This window comes from Varanus komodoensis, unplaced genomic scaffold (assembly GCF_004798865.1).
Source record: "Varanus komodoensis strain SLA01 unplaced genomic scaffold, ASM479886v1 scaffold49, whole genome shotgun sequence".
Classification (NCBI taxonomy): domain Eukaryota; kingdom Metazoa; phylum Chordata; class Lepidosauria; order Squamata; family Varanidae; genus Varanus; species Varanus komodoensis.
Genome location: NW_025336072.1, coordinates 3,441,345 through 3,462,692, shown reverse-complemented (window position 1 = coordinate 3,462,692; position 21,348 = coordinate 3,441,345). Strand labels below are relative to the sequence as shown.

Genomic DNA, 21,348 nt, shown 5'->3' with positions numbered 1-21,348 from the left:
TAGTAAATCTGAACCAAGTATGTATTTACCAGGATCTTATAAAAAAGAAAAATAGTAAATATTTTCCCACTTTTTTCCCAGTGTACATGCTTGTGTATGCATATGTACTTGGAAAGGGGAATGTCTGAGGATAATTATGTTAAGAACAATGGGTTATTATCTGAGTTACTCGTGGGTTCTACAGAAGCATTTGTCTGGCCATAGTTGGAAACAGGATTCTGAAATTTAGGGACTGCACTAGTGCCTGCCAACTTGTCATCTTCCATTTCTGTAGTTGAAGGGAGACACACTGAAACCAGAAATTCAGTTGCATTCAACTTGATGGTCATAGGTGGTAGAGGCCTGGTTTAAAGGGATCTCTTCTTTTAAGGGTAATTCAACATTATGTGTGAAGCTCAGCTTGTTCAGTGGATTTTTCCCTTACTCTGTTCGTGTAAAAACTAAAAAGCTTTTACAGAGGGTCGAAAGATCCATAACAAATGGTGAAAAGGTAATCAATCAAAATGGGAGGGATCTTGCACCACTCATAAAACATTTCCCAATGTTGGCAAACCCCATCTCACTACAACTCTGTAAGACTCATTTCACCATGTTATATTGCTGCCCCCCCCCCAACACACAGAGATATGCTTTTTAGAGGAATACAGGGATTCAGGGAGAAGGGGAAAAGATAAGTTTGCATGGTCCTTCTGTTTGCACAATGATTTCACCTTAAACCTCAATTTTTGCTCCTTATGCTCAGAAAAATTAAATATAAAACTTATTTTTCTTAACTGCTGATATTATGCATAATGACAACCTGTGGCATATACTCTGCTTCTGGCTTTTTGCCAGCTAGAAGCAACCCTGTTGGTGTCTGTTTTTCCAACACTGGTAGTAAACACAGTTCCTATTTTGCACTGGTCCCTACTGAGTCATTATTTTGAGCTACAACATATTTAGCTTAGGGTCCTTGAGAACTAATAGGACAATCTTAGGGAGATGGGGAAAATCCATGGAAGTTGCTCATGTCCCTATGGCCTATGGATCTCTCTGCCTTCAGGACATATTCCAAATGGATCTGAAAAATCGGGGATGTAGCCCAATTGATTAGATACAACATTTCTGAAGCCAAAATGCAAGTCTCTAGGGTTCTGTGGATGGTCCCACCATTTTTCCCCAACAACAAATAGTTTGGTGGTTTCCTAGCTTTTGTGTCATTTCCTGTGTTCTAAAAGTTTAAAATCCCTCTTCTAAAGCTTAAGTTACTAGAAGTAAGATATTGAAAGTAAATTATTATGGTATCTTGGCCCCACACCCACCCATAACTGGGATTTTTCCTCCAACCATATCCAAAATGGAATTGAGGCCTTAGGCTAGAAGAGGTCCAACATCCCCTGTAACAGATGGATTCATACTAGAAAATGAGTTCCAACAAATATACAAAACCCAACTCTTTAGATTCACTTATAGAAATTAATCCTCCAGATTCTACAAGGCTGATCCCCCCCATCTGTCATAATAGAAAAGAACTGCAAACATCATCTATTTACATATGTTCCAGTGATGGGTGACCACATGTCAGACACAAAGTAATATCTTTTCATTTTTCTGACAGCTGTGACAATTTGAAGGAGATTTAAAAAAAAATCTGCGGGAAACTTGAAGAAATATTTTATTCTTACAATTTAAATAAACATAATACACACTCAAAACAGGCACTAGAATGAAGCAAAATAATTATATTAATAAAGAATCCTTCCATTTTAGAGAACAAGAAACCATCACTTTTTACTGAAACTATTTGAATCTCACACAAGAAACCATTCAAGACAAGAGAACGAGAGACGTTTGAGACAAAACAAGATCATTCATCATCGCTGGAGAGAAAGAAGTATTTTACAGCCAGCCTTAAAATTAATCCCAAATGAGGGAGTCTCCTTCCAAAGGAACAGAAAATTGGCAGGTCACCTCTCTGCAAAGGGTTGGTTTCTGACTGCAGATATCAGAAGGCACTAGGGCCCTGCTCAGGAGCAGTGGGACGAAAGCAAAGACAATAATTTGTTCCATTGTAATGAGAACTCTAAGTGTTGGCAAGGGGCAGTTTTTCACAGGCTTGCCTTCTTTCACTAACGATTTTTTAGTGCCTCCAGTGAGCCAACCCGGTCAATTATTCAGTTATTGCAACGGTCAACAGATTTGATCTCCCCCCACCCCCCGCAACACACACACACACACCAATTTAAATTAAAAAAAAAAAAAAAGAGCAAAGCCCAACTCATCATCAGCCTATGTAGAAGCAGGAGGGGTTTTGGAGTTAACTGCATGCAGGAAATCTCTCACATCCTGAGTTTCAGTGCTCGCTCTGTAACTATATATTAATGGGGCTGTCCTCCAGCCCCAGCTGAGGGAAGTTTGTCTCTCAGTCCGGGCTAAGATGTCAGAGCGTCTCCATGCAAAACGGCGACGCTACCCTCGCACTCCTCCTTCAAGCCGTCGATTCCTACTGCTACTCAGCCTGACCTGCCTCCTAAGCACACCGTCCTCCGGGGCCCAAGGTAAGTTGGCAATGCTGATGCATCTGTCCACGTAAACACGCACACACCCCGCCTTGTCCGGGTCGCGAGAGAGCCCGAGTCTCCCCGAAGTGCCTCGGGAGGAGAGCCGGGTTGTCTCCAGTTTTGGCGCGGCCATCGCTGGAATACTTTTCCGCGTCCGCATTTTGCGCAGACTTTTGCCTAGCAATCAAACACACAGCTATCCCCCCTCCCTCCGCCTCTCCGCACCCTTCAGTGCCTGCGCTTCGTAGCATATTCATCCGACGAATTCCTCCTGCAACCCATTTTTTTTCCTGCCCACCCCGTTTGTGTGAATGGTGGACGGGCGCGTGTTCAGGCGGGGAGTTCGCCTACGGGGAGCGCCCACGGCTCCCTCCAGCACCGGGAGCGGGGAGGCGGACGACGCGGCAGCGGCAGCGGCAGCACCCCTCGATCGTCCCCGCCACTCCTGCCGTAACGCCGCCCACGCGCTCCCTCCAGCAGCATCTCCCTCCGCCGTGCTCGGATCCCAGGGATCCGACTTCCCCTTCGCGGCGGCGTTCTTGTCGGTAACGTCATGCAAATAGTCCCCCAGCAAGGATTGCCGTTCTTCCTCTTTTCCTTCGCCTGTGCCTTTAACGTTTAGGCGGAGTTGAACAGGGGAAGCTCTTTCCCTCTGTCGCAGTGCTGCCTCCTCTCTCCGGTTGAGTTTCTGCCTGCCTGTGTGCTGGTACGGACAGAGGACGCCTGCGGAAGAGCAAAAGTGTGCTAATATGTATTTCAGTCTACTGAACAGGGAACTGTGTCAATCACTAAGACGCTAACCGAGGCCGCATTGCTGTACTCGAGCAGATTTACAGCACAATTTTGAGCATGGTTAATCAGACGTAAAATCCCTTACTACAATGGGGTTTAGTCGCAAGTAATTACTTAGGATGTACATGACCTTGATCGTCTAAATATCACACTCTGCTGTTTCTTTAGTTCCCTTTGTGTGTGTTCATGTTGCTGTCCTCCACCTATAGAAACACACTTCTGAATTAACTTTTTCTGATTTGATTCCACTATCCACTTCTTACAAGCAGTTTGTTGTTGAAAAGTGGTCATGCAGGATCATTTGTACTGACATGTTTTACCCTATGCATGGTTCCATGGGAGTAAGTCCCATTAAGTAAGGTGGAACTTCTGAGTACGCTTAGAAGCACCAAGAATGTGGAAAAAAGTGGATCCTTCCTATGATAAACTCAATTCCTGGAAATTTGACCTCAAAATTGTTTCTCAGCATGGTGGAACTGTATTATCATCATCTCATTTTATTTATATTGTGCCTTTTTCCCTCTTGCAAGGAACCCAAGCCAGCTTACCTAGTTCTAGTTTATCCTCACAACAAGAACCCTGTGAGGTGGGTTAGGCAGAGAAGGAGTGACTGGCCCAAAATCCCCCTGTGAGCTTCATGGCCAAGTGGGGACAACAACCTGGATCTCCTGGTTCTTGATCTGATATGCTAACTACCACACCGACTCTCAGCTGGAGGGATGTTATTTGGAGTAACTATAACCCTATTCATGGCTAGGCAGAAGTAACTTCTGCTTTATTCAACAGAACTAACTCCCACATAAGTGTGTGCAGCATTGCAGCCTGAGGCACTCTGTTCAGAGGTGTATCCAAGTCAAGCTTTATCTTGGAATAGACCCTTCCAGACCACCAATTACTAGAGCAGTTCAGTCACTGGCTCTGCTGCTGCACATTTGTCATACTGACACTTTAAAAGACAGCTGTTTTTGAACAGCTGCATTTTTTTTTTTTTTTTTTGGCTATACATTGGGTGAGAATATATCTCTATGGGCTATCTTTTAGTTTTACACATCTGATGTATATCTAGTGAAGATTAACTTTTAAGGATTTGTGTCTGTGCTTTGCATGCACTACTGTGATCACAAGATTAGCTGTAGGCCTGGAGGCATAGAGGTAGTGTACTATTCTCCTACACCTCCTAATCTCTTGCCCTTTGCACTAACATGCAAAATTCGGAATATGTGTATTGTGCCCAAGTGGCAGACTTATTGCTGAAAGTTGTCAAGTATGTGTATAAGCTCAACATAATTGGATAACAAAACCAGATTATTGCATCAATGTAAAGGGAATAATATGAATATTATGAAGCAGGGGGGCAGCGACCAAGCCTTTTTCCAATTTTACTTAAGGGCTGGGAAAGGAGTATCACTGTGATGTTCTCATCCTTGTTGTCCTCCTCCCCCACCCCCAGACACCCAGATTGGCATTCACTTTCACTTATACAGAAATATATGCTTCTTGTAATGACTGTGCATGTGAACCACTTGGCAGTCTTCATGCCTGAGCTGATGGAGGGGAGTCTCAAACTTGGTGTTGTTGATTCTGTCCTGGGAGATTACAGCATTCTGTTGACTCCATAACACAATTCTGATGGCTCACCATAAAAATGGGGCTGCACCAGCATGTTACTAGAGCAAAATATGCAGCTGGACACACACATAATTTATTTTTCTCTACAGGCAAGAGAACAGTGGTATGAAAGTTTTACAATCTGTCCCTTGTCATGCCCAAATCACTTCCTTTTGAGATTTAGAATGACATTGGCTTAGGATGGCCCGCCCCAGAGAATGATGTATTCCAGTGAAATCCAGAGGGCTCTGGGGTTGTTGTTTTTTTTTTTCCCCAGCGACTGTAACTGACATTCTGTTTGAATCCCTGGATGCACAAATGATCCAAGCAGTTGACACAATCAATCCTGAGTTGACAGTTGGCACAATCACTCCACAATCTCTCCTGCTTAGCCTGGTTTGTTCATCTCCTCAGTATACATCTGACTGATTGATGAAGCAATATGGGAAATGAATATAATGCAAGTGAAGAGAAACATGGAGTGAAAGCAGTTAAATGCTAGTAGATCTCCTGATGTAGCCTGCTTTCAAGGTGACGTGGTGAAAATGTTGATGGCATGCTGTGACATGTTTGCAAGATATTTTGAGGACAAAAATCACTTGTATCCCAGCCACAGTCCCACCTGTAGATTGGCAATGGCTGCAGTGATCCATGTTAAGAATTATAGATCAGTGGTGTTACCGGACTGAGCCAGTTAACAGCTGGGGCAAACCCGGGTGGACCCCAGACCCGGGCCAAACAGAGCCTGAGATGAAACTTAGAGCCAAAATCAGCTTTATTCTAGTGCACTATAGAATAAAGGGAGACAAAAGGGGACATTCAGCCCAAAGCAGTGTCTCAAAAGTTGCACCACAGTACATGCGTTTTATACCCTAGGTAACCAATTAGGTCACTTAATACACATCTAATACATCGATACATCAATGTATGCACCCCCTCCTGTGCTGGAGAAAGAATCCTTTCTTCTGTCAAGGACCAGACATTTCCCATGTCTATTTCTTATCTGCTTGAGATTCACACAGACTTGCCATGTTCTTACTCCCTGCACATTTGCAACTTTCATGGTGGCTAGAACCAGTTTCCACTGTCCCTTTGATTACTGTATTCGAGGTCAGGCTAGCGTGTTAGCTGTGGGTTACACAAAGTTCAGTTTGTTCATATCTGCCCTCCCTTCTGGGACAGTATAACTGTGGTGTTTTTACTATGTGGCCTTCCTCTGGCCAACTACTTTTGGGGCCTTTCTCTGGCCAATTACTTTTGGGGTGTTTTGGGGTGCTGCAATTGGTAACAGTGGCAAGTGGTGGCTGACCATATTCTTCGTTGTGACTTCAGTCATAGTTTAAGACAGTCTATGACTCCAAAACTATGCTTGAGCACCACCCTATGAGATGACCTTGGCCAGGAAAGAGTGTATGTGCAACCTGTTTGGTTGAGCTCTTGGTGGTTTTGGATATTGTTGACCATGGCATTATTTTAGAACAGCTGTTGGAAATGGCTATGGGTGAGGTTACGTTCTGGTGGTTTATTTTTACTTTTATTTGGATTTTCAGAAGGTGGTATTGTTGGATTTCTGCTTGACTCTGTGGCACTTTCACTTTGGATTTTGCAAGGTTCCATCTTATCCCCCCATAATGTTCAACATGTACAGGAAACTACTATGTGAGGTCATGAGAAAGTTTGACATACTCTGTCAGGGGAATGCATGTGACATGCAGCTCTGTTTCTTGTTTTCCAAACCAAGTGAGACTGTCAGGGCTCTGGACCAGTACCTGACCACAATAATGGACTGGATGAGGGCCACAAAATTGAAGCTCAATCCAGACAGACAAGATGAAACACTGCTAGAAGAAGGTTCCTCAGACTGGGAATTTAGTTTGTCATAGCCCCTCTGAAAAAACAGGAATATAACTTGGGGTCTTTCTGGATCCATCACTGTCATTAGAGGCTCAAGTGGCCTCTGTGCTGAAGAACACTTTCTACCAGCTTTGGCCGGTATTCCAGTTATTCCATCTCCTACCAGCCAACTGCAGGTATATAATCTGGCTAATGATCCATATTCTGGCAGTCTCCCATTGGATTATTCTAATCTGTTGTAATATGGGATCCCTTTGAATGATAACAATATGCTGGTTTTTTCTCACCTTCATTGGTTTCCAGTTTATTTCTGAGCCTAATGCAAAGTATTGGCTTGGGACCTCATTATGTGTTAGACCCTCCCCCCATACTTAGCAATGCTTAAAGGTAACCAATAGAAGCCCTTCTTTGAGTGCCCCCTCAATCTGAGGCTGAGGGGTGGCTATGAGAGAGGATTTTCTCAGAGAACATTCTTTGGAATGTTCTCCCTACACAAGCTTACTGGCACTCAAAAGTACTGCTTTTGGTGCCAGGCCAAGACTATTTTGTTCAACTGGACATTAAGTAATTTGGATCAATGCTGGGGTCATGAGGATATTTTAGCTTCTGATGGTTTGTTGCATATTTGGATCACATGTTATTACTGTTGTTTGCTCCTTGGTTTATCTGGCTGGTCTGGATTTAGGTGATATATTTTGATTGCTATATTTTGATTGCTATGTGTTTGAATGTTTATGCAACAATGGGAGAAATACTGTGATATGGTTTTTTGTAGAAAGGAAAGCATGAATGTATTTATTTATATACAGCCCAGCAACCAGAAGGCTCTCTGAATGGTTACGAAAAGTCAAAAAACATATAAAGAAAAAACAAACATTATCTGCTTTGAACTTACAACACTCACAGGTGGAATCATTCTAATGCTACTTCATTGTAGACTCTGCCCACATAGGTTACAGCCAGCTGTGCTCTGAAATGTGTGCTCAGTAGCAAAAAGGAGAACTTGTTACTAAAATGCCCAGGAAGGTGATTTTTTTACCTTGTTACTAAAATGCCCAGGAAGGTGATGCTGGGCAGAATGAATACTGGAACTACATTCCTTTACTGAGCACCTTGACAGTGGATACTTTTAGATATCGCTCCTATATTTTTGTGCTGGGGGAGTATGAAGGGATTCCACCCTTTCTTGGATTACTAGTCTCCAGAAATTCATATGGAGTATTATTCCTTTCCATAGTTTAATGAAGCAGGAACAAAATATTTAAATTAGATATAATAATTGATATGTTAAAAAGCCGTATATTTATGTTTTTGTAAACAACAACAACAAAAAAGTTTAGAGGGCATGCACCCAAGCATCTCTAATGCCACTGGGTGCACATTGTTCCTGTACTGTCCTTGATTGTAGTATTACCCACAATCTGCAGAGGAAGGAGATTGTATCTATTATGTCTGCTTCCAGGAAAGCAAACTGTGGGTGTATGGATGGAGCTGAAGTTAGAAATAAGTATGATATGTACAGTGTCTTTACTGTTTAATATGATGAGGAGGCTGTGAATCTTTGTGCCATAATACTTGTAAAATCAAACATTACTCTCATTTTTTTCAAGGATCCTATTTTTTAAAATACTGCTACAGGAAAAGTAATTGAGTGTATTGTACACTTCCTTTCACTTCATAGTTTCTCATTTGCATATTTGATTTCCAAACTTAAGATAGTTGTAAAAATAAAATCTTAATCATCCACTGCCTCTTAATCCAATAATCAAGTCATGCAATCTTGCCTTAAAGCTGCTGCCGGCTTGTATAGTACTTTTAAGAAATAGCTGTCATGTTGCAGGGAAAAATGACTTGGAGGGAGCAGTTATACTTATGTCCTGCTTGCGGGCTTTCTATAAGCTTCTGGTTGGCCACTGCAGAAACAAAATGCTGGACTAGATTGTCCCAGCCTGGCTCTTCCTATGTTCTTCTCTATCCAAGAGTAGCTGCCTAAATGTGGAAAGGGTTTTTCTAAAAACAACTCTTTACAAAAAGTACTCCCTCATACCCAAGTGCTGGAGTGTTTCCCCCACTCTCTTTCATAGGTCACCCCCAGTCTAAAGCACATTTATGGCTCCTAGCTATGCCCTACTCACTGTCTGGCAGTAGAAGGGAACAGAAAGGAAGGTGTCATCATCATAGCACATCATTGACTAATAAGCTCCTTCATTAATACGCTCAGAGCAATGGGGATGAAGTCTCTCAAGTCCTGGCAGTTTGGATGTGTTGGAACATCAGGAAGGCCAGTTGCTACAACTTTGCATTGGGTATGCAATATGTGGCTCTCCTGGTATTGTTATTTCCATCAGCCTCAGGCAGCATAGCCAAATATTAGGGTTCATTTCAGCAACATCTGCAAAAAATATGGAATACTTTTTGAATAAGAGATTATTTACACCAAACTGCATAGTAATAAGACAAACCTCCTTGGTTTATTATAAGGAACCAGCCAGCAGATCCAGTTTGTCATGGATTGAAATAGTCCTTGGTTTGATACAGTGAATTCTCAAGCTGGACACACTGTGCCCACTTCTTATGTGTGAAGCCATGCTTACTGGCATTCCACAGCATGGCCCTTGCCATGGTGCACCCATATAGGGGCCTGTCCACTCCATATCCCTGAGCTGTCTGACATCAAGAGAGTGTGGGCAGGTGTATAACTCCTGCTAATCCTGCTAACCTTCCATAATTTAAAACAGTATAAAATTATGTTCTGATATGAAAAGTTCAACCCTAGTGACTTCACATGAATATGTCTATATTTAAATTAAAGCATTTAAAGACAAAATAGCCCTGATATACATACCTGTAGGTTCTCCTTCAGGTATCTAGTTCCCTCTAGGTTTCATGATATTGGTGCTATGGTACAGACTCAGCTTTTATTATTATAGACAATATTCTTGAGGTTTGAGCAGGTAATGTTGTGGACTTTAACTACAGTGCCATTCTGCAACTCTATAGTATGAGATCTGGCCACCATACCCAGACAAGCACCTAGCTTAAAGTTCTCTGGAATTTCAGGTCTATTAGTGTTGAGGAAGTGGAGTGATTTGGAAAAATTAGAAGGAAGTTCAGTATTCTTTACAAGGTTATGGTGACATCTGTGTGTACATGTCTTGTGGCAGTAGGCCTTGGTGGCACAGAACATGTGGATGTAAGGGCAATGCTTCTTATAAAGTACATAGAAGTACGCTGTATGATAACTGTGAAGCATCAATTTATTTATGCATTTATTATATACTGCCCTTTCCTACAAACATCTCAAGAAAACTTATATAATTCTCCTTCTCTCCATTGTATTCTAATAATAAACCTGTGAGGCAGGTCAGAGTCAACGACTGGCCATAAGTCACCAGGGAGCCTTATGGCTAATTGAGCAGGCTAAAAATCTAAAAAAACAAAGCCACTATGCCACACTTGAAAAGAAAAGGACATATGAAGTAAAGCAAGCAGTATCATTATTGTACACACAGACATACACAAATCTTGGTATGTTTTGTGGGTTGCATAAATGAAGTGGCTTGTCCACATAACAGCATGGGATAATATTGGCTTATTTCAGAACTACTGCTTAGTGTAGGTGTCTGTGGGACCAAACCCACAATTTATTTTTCTGAGTGCTACTGCTTCAGGGATAAATAATTAGCACACAAAATATGTAATATGTATTGGTATTGGTATTATTGGTGCAAAGAGAGAAATTATAAACCTGATATATTAAACATAAATGATTTACTGTGTATATAGAGTAAGCACTTCACAAAGCAATTTTATGAGAGTGTAACTGCCTAAATAGTTACATAGTTGATCTAAAGAGTTCAGAGTGAGTGTTTAAGAACTTAGATGAATAGTTTTAAAACCCTCAAATATATTGCTTTCAAAGGCAGCTGTCCTTCCTTCTTATCAGATATGCTTATTTTTTTTTAAATACTCATTGTCAAGGCTATGAACTGCAATATATAGTAAACATCAACTTTGTATAATTGTTAGGGCACTCATCACAGTTGTAGTTATTGAACAAATAATGTATTGCTGTACATTCAGAACATGTGTACAAAACATATAGACTTGTAGAAAATAGTGACCCTGCCAATTGGTTCAAGAACCAGATTAACTCACAAAATATTATGATGAACCCTGAGAAAAACACAAGCTTCACTACCGTGTAAAACAATGTTATTTGTTTAGTAAGAACTAGGGCTGAAACTGATATGTGGCCCAACTCATTTAACAGTAGCAATTTGGTAGGCTTCAATTTTGCAAACTTGGTTTGCTGCTGCTGCTGCTGCTTGCTGTGTGCTGTCAACTCATTTCTTGTCTATGTATCAAATCATCCTTCAGTTCCATTGAGTGATAACGTCTATTTAAAAACAACAAAAGAAAAAACAAACCAGCGATGACTTTGTTGGATATATGGCTGCTGCTTCTTACACATGGTTATTGTATTCCAATAACCATGTTAAAACTGCATTGGACTTGCAAGCCCTTTCTCATTCGGTATTTACCTCAGGGAGAATAAAACAAGGTAATAGTCTTCTGCCCCCTCCCCCAATTATTTAATATTTACATAAATATTGTTCTTCAGGAACTGTTTTTCCTCCCCCTGCTCCAACACGCGCGCGCGCGCGCGCGCACACACACACACACACACACACAATTGGTAATCAAAAATGTAGCATTTCTTTATGCAGATTATATGGCTCATCTCACTATCCAAGCAAGCGAAGAGTGCTTTCCACATTTGGTCCTATTTCAGGCAGGGAGATTTATTTATTAATTATAGTAAGACTAAGCTGACTAAGTAAAACTAAGCTGAAGTTTGCCAAAAGAGGTAAGTAGCATAAATGAGTTGTAGATGTTCATATAATGGAGCAATGCTCATTTGAGTACTTAGCATGTTACTTTGGCAAAAAGGAAGAGCACTCATTTTGAAGCAATTAAAATGTAATCGGCTTGTTCATTGTGGGATTTATAAATACACTTTATTATACTGAGCATCATCATTTGTCAGGATTGAAATTAACAGCCCTTGTTGCTATCATTCTTGTTATATTCTACAACAATCTTAGTTTGATCTAGTAGAGAATAATTTTATATAATCAAAAACAACTTTTTGCATGAATTACTTGGAGTTCCAGATAAAACACCTGGCAAATTACCTAGAACTAAGATAACTCTCTTTTTAAAAACATGTATCAATAAATCCATGATTCTTTACTGGGAAAACTGCTAATACTAGACAAACATTTAGCAAACCATACTTTAAGGTCTCTAAAACAGAGAAGTCCTGGGGCAGTATTTTATTGTCTGGTGTTGAGTTCAATTCCCCTGTAACGCCAGCTCTGATTGTACAATCCACAGTGTAGTTTTTACTCCACATTCTAAGAAATCAATCCTATGATCTCTGGGCTAGTGACCCAGGAACCATCAAATAGTTTGGATTCTCCCTGTGGGGGTTGGAGATAGTCCTTTGGCTTCAGCAAAGGGAGTCAAAGATCCAAGTCCTTCTCCCTCACCCTGTTGCACTTGGCATGGAGAAAACTGTACTGGCTCCCTCTCTGAGATAGGAAACTCACACTTGGGAGAGAAGAAAAAGGGGGAGCTTTGGTGGGTAGAGAGGGCAGGAGAAGAACACTGTCTTCACATGTAACATGTCTTATCACTGCTTCAAGACTCCTTTATCTTTAAACTCCATTCAATACAGTGGGATTTTCTTTTAAGTAAACATGCATTGGATTGCACTGTAACACAGCAATCCCGTATTCACTTATTTTGGAATAAGTCAGCTGAACTTGCATATGATTCAACTGTGAATATCTCTTTAATCATGTCAAATGTATCATGTAAAGATCTGTAAATTAAACTCTTCATGCTTTTACATATTCTTTTTAAGGCATATGCAGCACCAGTTAAAGCATAGTGTGCTTAAATGGGTTGATTTCAGTGTCATTTCTGGTCTGGAACTTGAGAAAGAATGAGGAAGGCTTGGATTCACTGTTTGCATATCTGACAATTCAACACAATGAAACCATAGCTGGATAAACACATTCTTGCTTCTCCAAAAGCTATGATCTAATATGGCAACAAACAGAACACTTCATGGCCTGTTAATTGTGCTGGCTAATAACACAGAGCAACACATACAAATTTGGATGTGGAAGTTGGCAGAAATGCCTTTTACATCTGTTGCTAACCATCATGCTACATTTTAATCAGGCACATATTGTGAGGCATGTATTTTTGCAAAATTTGTGTCCCTTGGAAAAAAGTGTTCTCTGCAGATCCAATGTGAGCTACTTATCTGTGAAAGATTAAATTAGTGTGAGCTTCACACTATCTCAATGGTAATCAGATGTAAAATGCAAAAATATCAAATGATATTTAATCCAGTTCTTTGTTTCAACACTGCATTAAGTAAATGAAATGAACATGAACGCATGAATACATGCAGGAACTAGAACTATTTGAATTCTGTGCATTGCTGTCTGCAGAAGCATGCACTGTCCTTTGTATGCTGCACTCCTGGTTCTCAAGTGGTTCTTGATTTTAAGTTGCTAAATGTAAGCAGAGACATTATTTTGAATTTGTGCAACAATAAAGGTGATACGTTGGTCACATGCCATGTACATACGAACATACTTTGGACTTTTATCCATTTATATGTTGTGGCTTTTCCTGTCCTAGAAATCTCTAAAGATGATTCCAGTTATCACTTTGGAGGCTTATTTTCCATCTCTGATGGAGTATTTTTGGTTTGTATGGTTTTGGGAACATGAATAATATGTTAAGAGGGTGAAGCAACCATTTCAGAACTCACCAAAAATCTCAGTCTCAATCAGAATTGCAGTGTTTCAAAAGGGGCATTTAAAGTAACTGCTGAATCAGAGCTTCTGTACAAGTGGGCAGTATCCAGCTGTGTCAGTCTACTAGCACAAATGTTGCACTGTCAGAACCTTGGTTCAGGACTATGTGCAGGAAGAGAATCCAACAAAAGTTACATCTGTACCTGTGGAAACCCTTTGCTCATAATTGTTGTGCAACCCATTCTGCAACCATTTATACACAGCTCTTGTGCCAGTTGCACAAGCATAATGGGCAACCATTTGCACAACTGAAAGATTTTGAGGTGCTTTGCTAGTGGTATTTGAATTTGAGGATACTGCCCAGTTTGGGCTGAAACAAGTCTGAACAGTATTGCATTGTGTTGCAGTGCCCCAATAGTGTTTTTAAGAAAGATCTTGCAAAGTCAAAATACTGTCTATTATCTTCAACGAATCTTGGAAACAGAAGTGCCAGATGACTGGAGAAGGGCTAACATTGTCCTCATCTTCAAAAAAGGGAAAAAGACAAACCTGAGAACTACAGACCAATTAGTCTGACATCAGTCCCTGGAAAAATTCTGGAGCAAATTATTAAAAAAATCAGTCTGCAAGCACCTCGAAGAAAATGCAGTGATTAATAAAAGGCTGCATGGGTTTATCAAAAATAAATCCTGTCAGACTAATTTAATTTCATTTTTTTTACTGTGTAACCCACCAAATGGACAGAGGGAATCCTGTGGACATAATGTACTTTAGCTTTAGCAAAACTTTTGACATAGTGCCCTACAACATTCTGATAAGCATATTAACAAAAAGCAGGCTGGATAGAAAAACTACTAGGTGGATCCAAAATTGGCTGTTAAATCAGACACAAGTGCTCCTCAATGGCACCGTCTCAGACTAGAGGAAGGGGTGCTACAGTGTTCAGTCCTGGGCCCAGTGCACTTCAACATCTTATTAATGATTTAGATGAGGAAGTACGTGGAATTGATAATCATTTTTTCAGACAATACAAAACTGGGTGAAATAGCAAACACCCTAGAAGATCCAGGACAATCCCGATGAAGTTGAACGGAGGGCTGAAAGCAACCATCACTGGAAATAAGTGATAAAGGAAGAACATATGCAAAATAATTCTATGTCTGAGATTTCATAATCCACCCTATCAGCCCTCTCCTAAATATTGTGTGCTACTATTCATCAACAATGCTTTCTTATCACTTTTGTGTATACTTTTGGGGAAAGCTGAATTAATGGTTTTCATACACATGGCTGCTTGTGAAAATCACACTTTTCAGCTCAAACCCTAGAGCATTTTATACTGCCAGAAGAATATCATGATATATACAGGAAGTCAAGCTTTTGAAACAGGTGAGGTGAGATTTTGTTAAAGTTTCTAACCCTCTTGCCAGATTTTTGGCAGAGACTCTGCTTAAAGATGCCAAATACTGATGTGAATGTGTTTTGCAATACATGAGAGGACATTGTGACTGAAGCCTGCACCTTTTTCAATGAATCTTAGTTTTTTTTAAAATGGGAGGGGAATTTGGGAGGAAGTTCTTTATTTTGAGAGCTAGGAACAGGATTTTCCAATAAAACTTAACATATCAACACATACTTGCATTGTTTTTTTTAATTCAAATGTGTAGCCATTTGCTGTTTCTTATGATGCATCACTCTGTATTTAATGTGTATCAACCATTCTTCCATCATGAAGTGCAAGACAAGTTACAGAGGTTCCTCAAGCAGTTTCTTATCATGGCCATGACCAGATACAGACCTGTTGTAGATAAGTGAGAAAGACAATTATTATGTTGTTGGATAAAAATAGTTCTCTCAGCCAACACTTACAGCAAAAGAGTCATTGCGTTCCCCCCACCCTTAACACATTCTTCATCATGAAAAGGAAAACTCCACTCAATAACTGTGAAACTCTGTTGAGTAATGCATATTAGGAAATAGGAAATAAAGTATTTTTCTTTTATAAAATATCAAAATTTTAGAAACCTTAACCTTCATATGTTTATGCACATTTACTAATTATTGCACAATTCCTGTATACAAAGCCAAGCCATACAATAAATTTATATAAGTGTACCAAAATTGTTGTCCAATTTGCTTGGACATCTTTATATGTTGTTATTTCTAGTAATATAAGTATATGCCCATTATTGTGTTTGTGTTTCTGCTTTTGAAAATAGATTTCTACCGATAAGTCTCTAGTTTTGAAGTTTAGACATGCAGGAAAGCATATATCATATACAGTTCACCAACTTCTTTCACTGGACAAAATTCTTATTCAAGATATATTAGCCCTAGTTCCTTCTACAAATAAGAAGTTGCTCAAACTGGCTTGGAAAATATAAAAACAAAAAATGTGTTCATTAAAACACGTCAACCATTTGCCAATGAAATACAGACAAAGGAAGAGAGCCGGACCTCCTGGAGCAAGGCATTCCCTAGAGGGATAGCTGTTGTCACATGTCTCTTAAAGCAATGGACCAGGACAACCAAGCAGGGCAAAGCAAGTGATCTTAAGGAACTGACAGGTTTGCCTTGGAGAAGATGGTCCTTCAAGCAGCAGAGTCCAAAGCCAATTAAAGATGACAGCCAAAACATTCAAATGCATTTGGAAATGAACTGGCAGCCAGTGGTGCTGATACCATAAGAGCGACACATGGGCCCAGCACTTTAACCCAGTTGAACATGTAAAACTAGCACTGTGCTCTGCTTGGTCACCTAGACATCTAATAACAAGACTGTGTCTAGGAACCTGAACTTTTAATGAGAATGCTTTTAATGATATTCTGGACTAAGCAATAGCTCTGTTGTTGAGATTTACTTTTGCTATGTTTTTTCCTCATTCAGTCTGTCAAACACTTATTCAGAACTGCATGGTTTCCCCATAATGTGACAGAAAGGAGACACAGAACTGAACATCATTAACATATTGATGAAAGTCCATCTACTTCCTGGAGTATCTCTTCAGTGGTTTCATGTAGATGTTGAAAAGTAGAACAAAATTCAGCCCATTGGCTAGTTGTCAAGCCTGAGTTTCACAGCACCACCAACCTACAGGGAAGAGCTGCAGCCATTGTAAAACATCTTCCTATCCCTACAAACTGATCCAAGTGGTTGTCCTAGTCAATGGTATCAACATCCATTGAGAGGTCTAGGACAATAAAAAGAAAACATTCCCCTGTTTAGCTCTCCTGAAGTCAATCATTAGAACGAGCAAGTCTACTTCCATCCCAAAACCTGGTCTGAAGCCAAGGTGAAATGGAACCAGAGTATCTGTTTCAGGTGGCAGTTCTGGAGTTGGGCTTCCACTACAGGCTCAAGCTCCTTAACCAAAACCAGAATGCTTGATATTGGCTGATTTAAAATAGTGGAGTCCAAATATGAAGACAAGCTATTGCTATTTTTAGGTAGGCTGGATTAGGAAGAAGAGCTTTACCATCCAATCAGGCCATTAGGTAGGCTGGATTAGGAAGAAGAGCTTTACCATCCAATCAGGCTCTGGCTGCCTTGACAAGCCCTGATGGGTAAGGGCTAATTAAGCACTCTGTTAACCTTATAGTATAATATAACAGCATGTCCAAGCTTTCTTATTGACATCTAGCTGCACTTCAGTGCTTTTATCTTGTGGAAGATAAAATAGTTCAGAACTGGGGCAGTAAGGTGGACCAGCATAGCTCATATGCATTTGAAAGCTGTGAAGATTTCCTTTTAATCCAAGTTTTGCATGGGCTATCCTCCCAAAATGCTGAATACAGTCCATCAGAACAAATTCCAGCATGTAGTTTAGCTATGCCAAAATACAAGAAATGAAAAGTTTATAGAGAAACTACACTGATATCTAAACCAGGTATATTTTTAAAAGGCACATTCAGCTACAAAATATTTGCCTTAAGAAGTTCTGGTCTTTTACACAGTGCCAAGCATGTGCTTGAATGACTGATGGAGTCATATGTCTCCCAGAATGAAACACTTTATTGTGTACAGACTTCCAGCTTTCCTAAAGTTATACTACAGAAGCTGAGAGATTAAGAAGACCCAACTGTTAAGGAGGCATGTGCTACAATGGATGCATTTATATTTACGCAAGACTCTTTATTCTTCTTTCAGTACACCAGTTCTTTCAGCTGGCCACACAGTGAAATTAACCATCATGGCTGTATTGTTCTGACCTTAATCTTAGAAAACAGTACTGCAAACTTTCCATGAATCTTTTAAAGTTGCAAACATGACTTTTTAAATAGTCTGTGGAATTTGAGGGAATCCATTAACTATTTATTCCTGCAGCCTGCTTTATCAGCATGTTATAGCTCAGAAGGAAGTAATTCACAAAAGAGTAAGTGATGACAGCAAATATTTCTTTGAATTATAGATCTGCCTTTTTTAAAATGCTGTTTAGCTAAAGGGAGCAGTAATACTTAAACCTCATCTTTGTCATGTGAGCAGTCATGTCTTATGAATCTGAGCAATGAAAAAGATCAAATGGACATGCAAGAAACCCTCAAGTAGATTAGGTTAGCGGCACTATCAAGTTAGCGGCACTGTCAAGTTATGGAGCAGATACATTTTGATTAGAAGCAGACGGAAATGATAATTAAGTTCAGAAATACATAGGCTCATCTAGCTGCTGCTGTGTCTTCAGGTTCATCAGAAGACTTAGTTGATTCTTACAAAACTATTATGTAGAAAACCAAAGTATAAAATATAAATGAGCAAGATAATTTAGAGGACTTAAAAAAACTTTGTGGTAAATAGCAATCCTTAGGAGAAATTGTGAACGTCAATCAATGGGATTGGCATCCTATTTCTAGGATGGTTCTTGAAAGAGATCTTTGGTGGTTTTCATTTTCTGAATGCCAAAGGACTGCTTTCACCATAGCAGCAGTGCTATGGCAAAGGCAGCCTGACCTTTAGAAGGTTGCCTCAACAACTCTCTCTCCCTGGTAGGCAGCATGAGGCTCGTGAATTACAGTGTGCCTGCTAAGCTGTTCTGCCCCTGTTACTTTTCTAAATTAACACATTTTCTTACTGACATTTGGGATTGCTTCAAAGCGAAGTAATGGCATCCAGCTGCTGCCATATTAATTTTCCACAAATGCCTCTTGGCCACAAGTGGGACTTTGAGATATTTGTAGGAAATGAAGATGAGCAGCTGCAGATCAAGGCTTTCCTTGCAGAATGTCTAGACACCAAGAAAAAAGAAGGGGGAAAACGAGACTTCCACTGCTGTCTGCCAGACAGAACCTGGGCAGCCATTTTGATATGCAGGAAAGCTTCTCAAGTGTCCACAAGGCCAGACGGTTTGCTTACTCCTGTCCTAAACCAAACTCCCAGGCCACTGCAATCTTCCTGAAGTCCCTGTTCTCTGTGCTGTCTGTCCATGTTTGGTGGTGACATGGAAATGGACTGGCCTTTTCCGCAGTGGTGCCCCCTCCCTACCCCATGGAATGGTCTCCCCTCTGCAGTATGCCAAGTCTTGAGGTGTTTACCGAAAACATATCTCTTTGCTTTGGTTCTCCTCCAGACATGAGCTGTCTTTGAATCATTATCTGATACAGTGCTATGGATCTGTGCAAATGCAAAGTGCTACAGAAATATTGCTGATAAAATGGATTGGAGCTGTGGGCAAACCCTTCAGTCCAGTGCAGAATGCAACAGCTTGGGTGAGGGGGAGACCCAGCCATGTTCAGATGCCTATGCTAAAGGAACGGCACTGGCTGCCTATTGGTTACTGAGCCATGTTCAAGGTCATGTTGTTGGGATAAAAAGCCTAAAGTGCTTGGGACCAAGATACCTAACAGACCACCTTCCTCCTTTGCATGCCTATCTATACCCAGCTGACCTTTTAGATTTTCAGATAACAATGTCTTCTGAATATTTCCACTCCCAGAGGGGACTATTAACCCACATTATCATTCAGCCACAGCCTCCCTTGCTTTTCAAATGAGGACCTCTGTTTGGCCAGCCTATAGGAAGTGTGCTTGTGAAGGAACATGAGGAGCCAGGGTGACAAAACATCAGGGCACAAGTAAGTTAGGTGACTGTGTGAGTTTGACAACAGGGTGAGGAGACCAGGGTAGAGAACTCTTCCTTCCCTTTTCATAGTAAGTAATTTTAAACTTTAAATCAATAACCAAAAGGAAATTCCCCCACCTTCTTCTAGTAAGCAGCTTAATTTTCTGGGTACACAAAGCTAATAATAGCAATTGATCATCAACAGCAACTCAGTTATGAGGGTGGGAAGCCAGCAGGGGTGTAGGGCTATCCAAAGTACTGCACTGAGTGCCATGGGTATGACTATCTGCCAGCTGGACAAAAGTTCTGGGCGTGTGTTCACAGTAATAACCTCCTGGCTCTCAGGAAATAAGCTTGTTCTCTCAAAACCTGGAGAAGTTAACAGAGTCAAAGAGAACTTTGGGGGCCAAAAAGTAAGGTCCCAATTCTTGGCTGACAGCTTACCCTGCTGTCATAGAAAATGTGGGTCTCTGAGAAGGAGAGCATCAATTCTGGGAATACAAACAAATACAATTTTGCACCAAGAATGTATCTCGGGGCGGGTGGGGGGAAAGGTAAGGGCTTGTATTAGTAGTAGATTAGTCACATAGATATCTGGATTTGTTATAGGTATATAGTGGGATTAGTGGTTGTGGCCCATGTCATGTGGAAATGTAGCTATGAAGTTGTCAAGTAGAAGGTTAAAATCCGAGGTGACATTTTCTGAAATGCTACCTGTTCTACATGCAGGACCAGCTAGATAGACAAACCTGAGACGTCTCAATGTGTGAATGAGATTGTGGCATAGGGAGCAGGGGTGCAGTTTTGTTAGGCATTGAAGAGCATTTTGGGAGAAGCCAGCTCTGTGCAAGAAGGATGGGATTTGCTTCAACCAAAATGGAACCAGACTGCTGGCACAAAACCTGGAAAAAGTGGCAGAGCTGCTTTTAAACTGAACACTGGAGGACAGCCAAGGGGATCTGGAAAGCATTCAATTTGGTTGAAATCAACTCTAGGGGAAGAAGTTGAAAAAAGATTGATTGGCCAAGTGTAGGAGGGAAGGAAATTGCCCACTAGCATATGGTGAAACATGATAGGCAAAGAGGCCTAAGTGTCATACCAGAAGTTCCATACATCAGACATCTGGGGAGAGATACTGCATACAGGTATTTCTATAAAAATGGAAGACGCCTCTGAGCCAAAGTAGGAGAGTTGGAATGCTGGTTTTAAAGGAGAACCGAGATGCAGTGAACATTATGGAAACTGGGTGGAATGAAGGGAATCATTGGAATATGACCATCTCTAGATGACAACTGCATAGGAAATGCAAGAAAGGCTGTGACAGAGAAGGGTAAGGGTTAGGGCTGCTCTGCATATCAGAAAGGGCACATTGTCCAACAGACCTGACAATCTGAAAGGTGCATACTCCTTCACGGAAGTTTTTTGTGTGACAATTCCTGGCTCCAAAACTAATTTAGTACAAAGAGCATGCTACCAGGCCCAGTGAGTCCTCAAAATGAGGAGGTACTATAATAATGGGTAGCTTCAGCCACCCCATATGGACTGGATAAAAGCATGTTCCAGTTCTGAAAAAAAGGTTGCATATTTTTATGACCTAAATGACCGTACCCTAGAACAGTTATGGAACTGGCCAGAGGAGAGGTAATCTTGGTTTGTATCTC

At 40.7% G+C, this 21,348-nt stretch overlaps 1 protein-coding gene across 1 annotated transcript in view; it reads left to right on the top strand.

Moving 5' to 3' along the window:
• Positions 1 to 2,480: 2,480 nt before the first annotated feature.
• Positions 2,481 to 21,348, top strand: part of ADAM12 (ADAM metallopeptidase domain 12) — a 342,499-nt gene continuing 323,631 nt past the window's right edge. Inside the window, exon 1 of the mRNA XM_044445564.1 lies at positions 2,481 to 2,537. The gene's annotated coding sequence lies outside the window, so the exon portion shown is untranslated. The remainder of the gene's footprint in view (positions 2,538 to 21,348) is intronic.